We start from the raw sequence: 9,220 nt of genomic DNA, 5'->3' as shown, positions 1-9,220 counted from the left end.
GCAGCCAAATGGTAATGTGTATTAATGCAGAAACCTTTACATGAGAAACTGTGTGTAGAGATTTAAGTTATCTGAACATTACTGTGTTATTTATTGTTTTATAACTAATTTACACAGTTTAAATTTAACAGATGTTAAATGATCTGTCAACTGGGGAGTTACATTAAACACACGCACTGCTTTGCTGTTTGAAAAAAGGAATTGTATTAAAAATAGTAAAAGACTTGGGCACTTCTTTCCAATAGTCTTCAAAATGAATGTCTTACCTTCTTACATTAATGACATACTATTTGGTATGGATTAACTTCCTGACAATCTCTTTCACATCTTTATTCCTGAAGCTATAGATCAGTGGACTCAGCATGAAGATGAACCCTGTGTAAAAGACAGAGGCCCCCTGACCACGAGCCATGAACTTTTGGAAATAGGAGCAGAATATAGAAATGGGATGGTCCCATGGAAAATGATAATGGTGGTCAGGTGGGAGGCACAAGTGGAGAAGGCTTTCTGGTGCCCCTCAGCTGAAGACTTCTTCATGACAGCGATAAAATTAAAACAGAGGAATTAAAAATGATCATCAAGCTGCTTACTTCATTGAATGTGGCAGAGACTAAAGTACTCTTCTGGCTAATATAGGAGTCAGAGCAAGACACAGAGTCAATGGCAGTGTGCTCACAGACACAGTTATTTGTTTCCTATGAATGATAATTCCAATAGAAATTAGGTAAAGGCAATGGAACAGACTGTGCCCCAAGAGTATGATTCACCCATCAACAAGGAACAAAGCTTCCAGGCCATTACAATGTGTAAAGAAGAGGGTTAAAATTGCCACTGATACCGAACCTGAAGTGAGTTCACTCGCCCGTTGTGCAGCAAGCCAATCTCTGACACCGGGTGTGATGGAAGAAAGTAGGAATTTTAGTTTTTCACAGCGCTGAGCAAGGAGAGATGGCAGCTAATGCAGAAATCCCAAACTCCCCAAAAAGCTAAAAGGAAGAGTTTTTATTTGGGGCTTTAGGTAGGGGAGGGGGAGCATATGGCCTTGCTGGTCAGCAGCTTTCCCACCAGCCTGTATCTCTTTGCGGGGAGGAGATAATCCAGGTGCTTGTCCTTGATGGTGTCTGTCTCCATGGAGGATAGTGGATTCTGGAGCCAGGAAGCCAGAGAGTAAGCAGGGAATTAGCGTTTTGGTTTTAACCCCATGTATGCTGGGTTTAATGTGGGGAAACTGATATCAAGTTCAATATCACCACAAATCAGTCCTATGCCAACATGAACCTTTCTGTCACCACAAATATGCATGCAAAGAAGAATTGCATGATCTGTTCTATGAAGGAGATGTCTCTGTCCTCCATAAGCAAATTTTCTAATAGTTTGGATGCAAGTACTGTAGAGTAACAGAAATCAACAAAGGATTAGTGGCTGAGAAAAAATACGTGGGGTTGTGGATTTTGGGATTGATCTTGATACCCATGATGATGCCCAGATTCCCCAGCACAGTGACTGTGTAGGTGGTTAAGAATAAAAGGAACAGAGGCACCTGGAGTCCTGGATATTCTGAGAAGCCCAAGAGAATGAAAGTGACTTCAGCACTGTGGTATTCTTCATTCCTGTGGACAAAATAGGAAAGTTGATTCAGAGAAGTGAGAAGCATAATTTGGATAAAGCAATTTAAAATGAGGAAATGTTGAGAGACTTAGTGATTATCTATAAATAAGTTTGTGTAAAATACTTAGTTTCAACCATTACATTATTTCAAAAGCTAGAATTTATTACATCATAATTATAGAGTGAATGTGAAATCTATGCAAGTGGAATAATAAAAGAAGGCTGTTCAGAAAGGAAGAACAAAAACAAAGTTGGCCCAATTATATTTCAAGTTAACAGACTCAGTACCTCAGAGACTTTGGCTTCATAAGAAGTCCAGTTTAGTTTTTGTATGAATCTGAGTTTAGTTAGAATGCTTGTCTTGGAAGAAATACATATCATATGTTTCTACAGTTTCTTCCATGCCTAACTTGTTTAACTATGGGAAATTAGAACTCGAAAACAAACTTAATGACTGAGCAAAATGATCAGGTTACTTTTTGTTTTTACTATTGTTGCTATAACTATTTCTGAATTTCCCTTTCCAGTGAACTTCTTACACTCAGTTGCACATTCCCCCCCCCCATATTTTAGATATTTCCTGCAGAAGAATAATGCACTTGATCAACCACATTTACCTAATTATTGAACATAGTAAAAATCTGTTACCCTTTCTTAGTACATTGTAATGTCAAATATTTAGAGAGATTTGTAGTAGAAATAAACTTAATTATAATATGTCCAGATCATTTGTATTTCACTGGAGACCTTCCTACAATATCATCATTTGATAGTCATTTTAGTGTTCCTCAAAAACCCCAAAGCCACTGCTTCCTGAGGTATTACAGTGTGGTTTTTATTTGGTTAGGGATTTTCTTTCATTGAGTTGGTGTCAATAGACAGAAATATAGTCCTTCCAATGCCATTTTCTTAATTTCTTGATCTTCCAATAATTTTACCACCACTTGACTCATTCTTCATTGATCATGGTCCTACTCTTAACCATGCCTTTATCGATAATTCTAAGACCTGAAAAATATCAATTTCATCCACATCTGTAACATACTATGTATTGTATGTATTTTTTATCATTTACCGTTTTAACATTGTGTGTTCCACAGTAAAATAATATTCATAAAAGCAAACATGGGGCACTAGAACAGAGTATCTGTATGTATATAAAAATAGCATACAATAAGACATAAATAATTCAATTCAAAATAGCCTCCTAAATCCAGTAAGATATATAGATATATTGAGTAAAGACAAATAAATATACATATAGATATAGATATAAATAGCTTTGAAAATGGAAAGTATGAAGTGTATGCTCACGACTAGTGCTCTGTATCTAGGATAACTCTCAATTAATGTGATTACAGGCAATATTCTTCATCTTTCTCTGATCTAAGCTGGGTCTCCAGTCTGGGACATATTTGGGAAAAGATTAAAATTAAGGTAAATCTGTTAATGGATCTCTTAAATCTCAGTTTAGCATTATTTCTTATCACACAAGAGGCAATTTTTCTTTCGTAAGTTTATTCTAGTTTGACATAATGAGAATGAAATATTGGATTTGCTTTCCCCCAACATTGCCAGTTCAGCTCTCATTTGTTCCATTCTCAACCAAATTACACAGGAATTAATAGAAATTTTTTTTTCATAATATCCAGTAGTACAAAATCTATCTGTAATATAGTAGCAGAGAGAATGAATTTGTCTTTCCTTTACAAGTAATACAAATAGAATAACTACTAGATGGCAGGGTGATACCATAATTTAAATCAAGACACTAAAATCTCAGTGTATTAATTGCTTTAAAGAGAGTGACAGAGGAAAGAAATAGAAAACTAGATGTTAATAGTGTGAATATGCATTAAAGATAATTTATTCCAATCCCCTTTGTTTCAGAGATAAGGGAACACAAGTGCAAATATGATAAGTTACTTGATCCCATTCAAGCATTAACTCACCTTTTTATTTTTATCTTGTTTTCCCATATATTAATTTTGAACTAGGAGTAAAGTGTTGGCTCTTAGTCACTTGCAAATCACACAGTTTGGGGAATAAAGAGCATTAACAGTTCATTTCAATTCATTTATAATAAGTAAATACACAAATAAAACGGAGCTTACTAATATATACAGGTATTAGTATAGAGATATAAATCCTTAGAAAAATGCAAACCTTTATCAAAACAAAGAGCAAACAAAATAAATTAAATGGTGAAAAGTCATTTATCTAGTAATATAGACACACATGAGTATCATATATCATAAACATTTACATGAATATATATGATGTAAAATATCATAGATATGCCTTAAAATATTACAGAATTGAAACAGAACATATTGATTATATTAATAGATTTAATGACGAATTTAAATTCAGCGCTGTCCTATATACGTGAGAGATTTGTAAGCAGAGATTCAGTAAACTTAAAGAATTAGTTTCTAAATTAATTTCTAATTTCTAAATTAATTTCATTGTCACAGAAAATATTCTGAATAATTTGAATTCTTTGGCCTTCTTTGTGGCTTGCTTTATGATCCAGCAAGTGATGAATTGTGGTAAATTTTCCATGTGCACTGAAAAATATGTGTATGCTGTTTTTGTTGGGAGTCATTCTATGAAAGTTAAACTAGGTTAAATATGTCAATTATGTCATTTAGAACTTCTATATCCTTAGATATTGTATTGCTTGTTTATTTATCAATTGGAAAAGTGTGTTAAATTCTCCCACAATGATGAAGGACTTATTTATTTCTTCTCATAGCTCTGGATTTTTTTTCCCTATTTTGTAGATCTATTATTGAATGTGTGGACATTTGAACTGTAATATCTTCTTAGTAAGTAGAGCTCTATGTCAACGCGAAATAATTATCTCTTTATCTTTAGTAATTTTATTTTACTTAAAACCTACTATGTGTTATAATAGGGGCATGAGGTTTCTTTTTTTGTTATTTATTTATTTATTTTTTGGGGGGGCTGGGAGATTAGACCTGAGCTAACATCTTCTGCCAATCCTCCTCTTTTTGCTGAGGAAGACTGGCCCTGAGCTAACATCCATGCCCATCTTCCTCTACTTTATATGTGGGATGCCTACCACAGCATTGCTTGACAAGCAGTACCATGTCTGCACCTGGGATTCGAACTGGTGAACCCTGGGCCACTGATGGGGAATGTGTACACTTAAACTCTGCACCACCAGGCCAGCACCATGCATGGGCTTTCTTTAGAGAGACTTTGCTTTGTATACAGTTTCAGGATATTTGAAGTCGGTGAACACATGCGTAACTTACTACCCAGAAATTTACCCAGATCTATACCCCACAGAAATATTTATGTTCACCAAACAATACAGTAAGTGTTCATAATGCCACTATTTATGATACCTGAAAAGCAAAAAACAACTTAGAAAGCCATCAACATATTCATGTAGAAAATTTGGAGTATATTCAAAGAAATTTGCAAACAAGATGAATGTTATAAATGTAACGCTGATCAAAATAAAACAAATAAAAAATGTATTTAGGATAGTTTTATTTATATAAAGTTAAAAACAGATAAAATATTGGTGTTATAAAATTAAAGTTATTTACTTTGAATAAGAGAAGGGTTGGTAAATGAAAATGATTGTGTCCCTTTTTTTTTTTTGAGGAAGACTTGCCCTGAGCTAACATCCATGCCCATCTTCCTCTGCCTTATATGTGGGAGACCTACCACAGCATGATGTGCCAAGCTGTGCCAAGTCCACAGCTGGGATCCCAACTGGTGAAACCTGGGCCGCCAAAACGGAACCTAAAGTGTGCTTCTGAGTTTTGTTAACGTCCTGTTCCTTGATCTCTGTGCTGGTTACAGAGGTGTACTTAATTTGTAAAGACCTGTGATGCTTTTCATGCACTTTTCTGCATGCATGTGAAAACAAAAAATATACATTTTAAAAATTTTATAAAGATATTAGACAAAAGCAAATAAAAAGAAAAATGTCGAAATCATAACACGTGGTGAAGGAAAATGCAGACTGTAAAGCTTTAAATGTATTCAAAGAAACAAACACTATATTACAAAGAGCTACAAGCCACAATGAAGTTATAACAGTTATTAATATTTACATACCCAATGACAAAGCAACGATTTCCATAAACCAGAAATTATAGAAGATGAGAAGAGAAATGAACAAACTCTCAACTCAAGACAAAAGAAAAATTTTTAAAAATTTATTAGCTGAGATTATAATCACAAATAACAAAATCACACATATATCACAGAACTCCAGTGAGAGGAAATATTTTTTTTCAATTGCACATGAGCAGGTATAAAAACTGACTATACTTTAACCCATGAGTAAAATCACAATAAATTAAAAAAAGATAAAAATGTAGATAATATTCCTTGGATACTAAAAATTACAAGTATAAATTAATAACAATGTTTATTAAACAGTAATTCACTCCATTTGAAAATGTAAAAGCATTCCATTAGAAAATAACAAAGGAATAATATAGACTACAACTTCATAATTAGCATATAAGATGTATTTAAGGAAATTAACAGAGGAAATTTTATGGAATTGCATATCGACTGCACAAAGCGAAAATAAAACACTCCACTCCAAAGGCCTAGAAAAAGGCCTTAAGATAATAACAATACCTAAAATTAGCATCTCATCCATCTTTTAAAAAACATTTCAGATCAGAGTAAGCAAATAAATATCAGACACTTTTTGCATTACTTGAGGAAGATAACCCCATGAAGTGGAAGATGCCTATAAGTAGAGAAATATTTATCAAAAGTGAAAAAAACTATTTCTGGCCCTCAATTTACTATAATTCAATGTGTGTACAGTGAAGAAGTCTGAAGGAACAGTTTAGAAAAGAGAAAAGGGAAGTGGAGATTCTATTAGTGTTATTAAACAGGTAAAATCAATAATAAAATTCCTCTTACACAACCAATAATTGAAAACAGGTCCAAAACATGGTAGAAAATAGCATTAGGTACAGCATAAGGGATAGCAATTATATATATTTATGTATATATAAATATTTATTTTATTTTAGATATAATTTTATATAAACAATTTTATATATATATCTTTTATATATATAAACAAATATGTTTGAGGTGAAAAACGCAGGGAAAAATATTTCTAAGAGAAACGAGGGAAGGAAAAATAGGTGAGTACCCTTTAGAGTTGTAAAGGTTAAGAGAAAGAGGAAACAAAATGAGTAAATTAAGTTAAGGATCCTGTATTAGCAAGTTAGAAGAAACAAACACACATACATAGAACCCTTAAAACCACAAATTTTATATATAGAGAGATATATATACAGATATAGATATATACACACATATACATATGTATGTGCTTATATATTTATGTGTGTGTGTATGTTCATAAGCATACACATTTCATTTCACTATAATGTCAGAAGAAAGCAATAAGGGAATCATAACTAGAAATCTTGTAAACCACACAAAATTCTCAACTTAATCCACAAAGTTAATTAAAAAAGTCTGTATCTGTACAATCCTACTATAAAGGGGATGGGGGGCATAGAATGAGTCAAAATATTTCAAACAATAAAAATGTCCCCAAAATAATACAACACAAAGTAAGCAGAAGAAAACTATACCATGGCATTTTAAATTGAACTAAAATCATTAAATACTAATTTGGAAACGTTAAAAATATCCCTTGAGTAAAAATTTCATAAAAATGAAACAAATAGAATAAAGGGACTATACCAAAAAAGATTTTATTGGACTCAGTAGAGACAGAAATTGAAAAAAGTTATGGAAAAAGATCAATGAAATCAAATTCAATTCTTTTGATAGATCAATACAATCAGTAAGTGCTTGGCTTGATGTATCAAGAGAAAAAAACACAGAGAAAACCCTACCAATGCCAATATTCAAAAAGAATATACTCTAGATATTAGGAAGATAATAAAGAGATATTATAAATATTTTCATCATTTTTTTTCAAGTCATATACCTTTTATATATCCTGCTGTCTTTAGATTTGCCAGGACTTTTCTTAATATGCTTGACCAATGTAACACGTGAAATAAAATGAATAGCTTTCTGATACCGTCTCATACATTTATTCCTGAGTATATTATTTTTAAAGCCTTAGGGAAATCAATTAATAAAATTTTATTTCATATTTTTGCTTGCCTGCTCTTAAGAGAAATTAATCATTTTTATCATTTTCTTTAAAATTTGACACTTAGAATTAGACATGTGGATTTCACTCTTTTCCTATATTGTGGAAAACAAAACTCTTTTATAGAAGTCATTTTTCACCCTGTCAGGCAGTTGGACTTAACAAAAACCCGATCTCCATTCCTGTTGCAAGGTAAAGTATAGAGAGAAGCTAGGCCATATATCACAAACCCACATCAAATATCAGCCTCAACGGAGAAAAACTGAGAGCTATCCCTTTAAGAATAGGAACCAGAGAAAGATGCCCACTTTCACCACTCTTATTTAACATAACATTGGAAGCCTTAGCCTGAGCAATCAGGCACGAGAAAGAAAGAAAAGGGATCCATATTGGAAAAGAAGTGAAACTGTCACTCTTTGCAGATGATGTGATTTTATATATAGAAAATCCTAAAGAATCCACTAAAAAACTTTTAGAAACAATAAATGAATACAGTCAGTCGTAGGATAAAAAAACCAGCATACAAAAATCGGTTGTGTTTCTATACACTAACAATGAAGTACCAGAAAGAGAAATTAAGAATACAATTCTATTTACAATTGCAACAAAAACAAAAAAATACCTAGGAGTAAACTTAACCAAAGAGGTGAAAGATCTGTAAACCGAAAAGTATAAAACATCGTTGAAATAAATTGAAGAAGACACAAAGATATGGAAAGATATTCCATGCTCTTGAATTGGAAGAATTAACATAGTTAAAATATCCATACTCCTTAAAGCAGTCTATAGAGTCAATGCAATCCCTATGAAAGTTCCATGAAAAATAAATAAATATCTCAAATCAAGTTTTCTGTTTCTCTTTGTGTATATCTTGATATACTAAAATAGTCAAGTGGGCATTTCAAGCTATCTTCTCCTGCCACAGAATCACCAAAGAAAAAACAAAGAAAAGATAAAAGCAAATACTATCAGAACAAACATTGTCAGAAAACTGGAAAACAGCCAAAGATGTACAACAACCAAGGTAATGCTAAAACAAAACCTAACAAAACAAAAGTTAAGTTAAAAATGGTAAGAAAGTTTGTGACACATATACTTGCCTTTGGTGAGAACCTCCATGGTGTGGTTACAGTCTTGACATGGTAGCCTGCATTCCCAGTATGGGATTCTGAACTCTAGTTTTGGAGCGAACAGAAACAATCATATTTGAAACTTATTGTATATGTCTATCCCAGTGTACCTGGAGGCTACATGAAAGACTGATCCAAAGTGCCTATCTCATGTTTCATCTAACACAGAACTCTCAAGTGGGAAGAACAATGAGCATTGCTTGAAAACACTGAAAGATGAATAGTGATCCACTGATGCCTAAGATCCAGAAGAAAAAGCAGAGTAGAGTTTATTTGGGAAACTAGGACATTCAAAAATGAATCTGTATATGGAGGAATTAGGAAGATATGG

General features: G+C 32.8%; 1 pseudogene; it reads right to left on the bottom strand.

The window, feature by feature from the left end:
* Positions 1–286: 286 nt before the first annotated feature.
* Positions 287–1,654, bottom strand: LOC139074620 (olfactory receptor 5D13-like; annotated as a pseudogene).
* Between the last annotated feature and the right edge of the window lie 7,566 nt (positions 1,655–9,220).

The sequence above is a fragment of the Equus przewalskii genome, chromosome 11 (genome assembly GCF_037783145.1).
Source record: "Equus przewalskii isolate Varuska chromosome 11, EquPr2, whole genome shotgun sequence".
Taxonomy (NCBI): Eukaryota; Metazoa; Chordata; class Mammalia; order Perissodactyla; family Equidae; genus Equus; species Equus przewalskii.
This window is presented reverse-complemented; position numbering and strand designations above follow the sequence as displayed.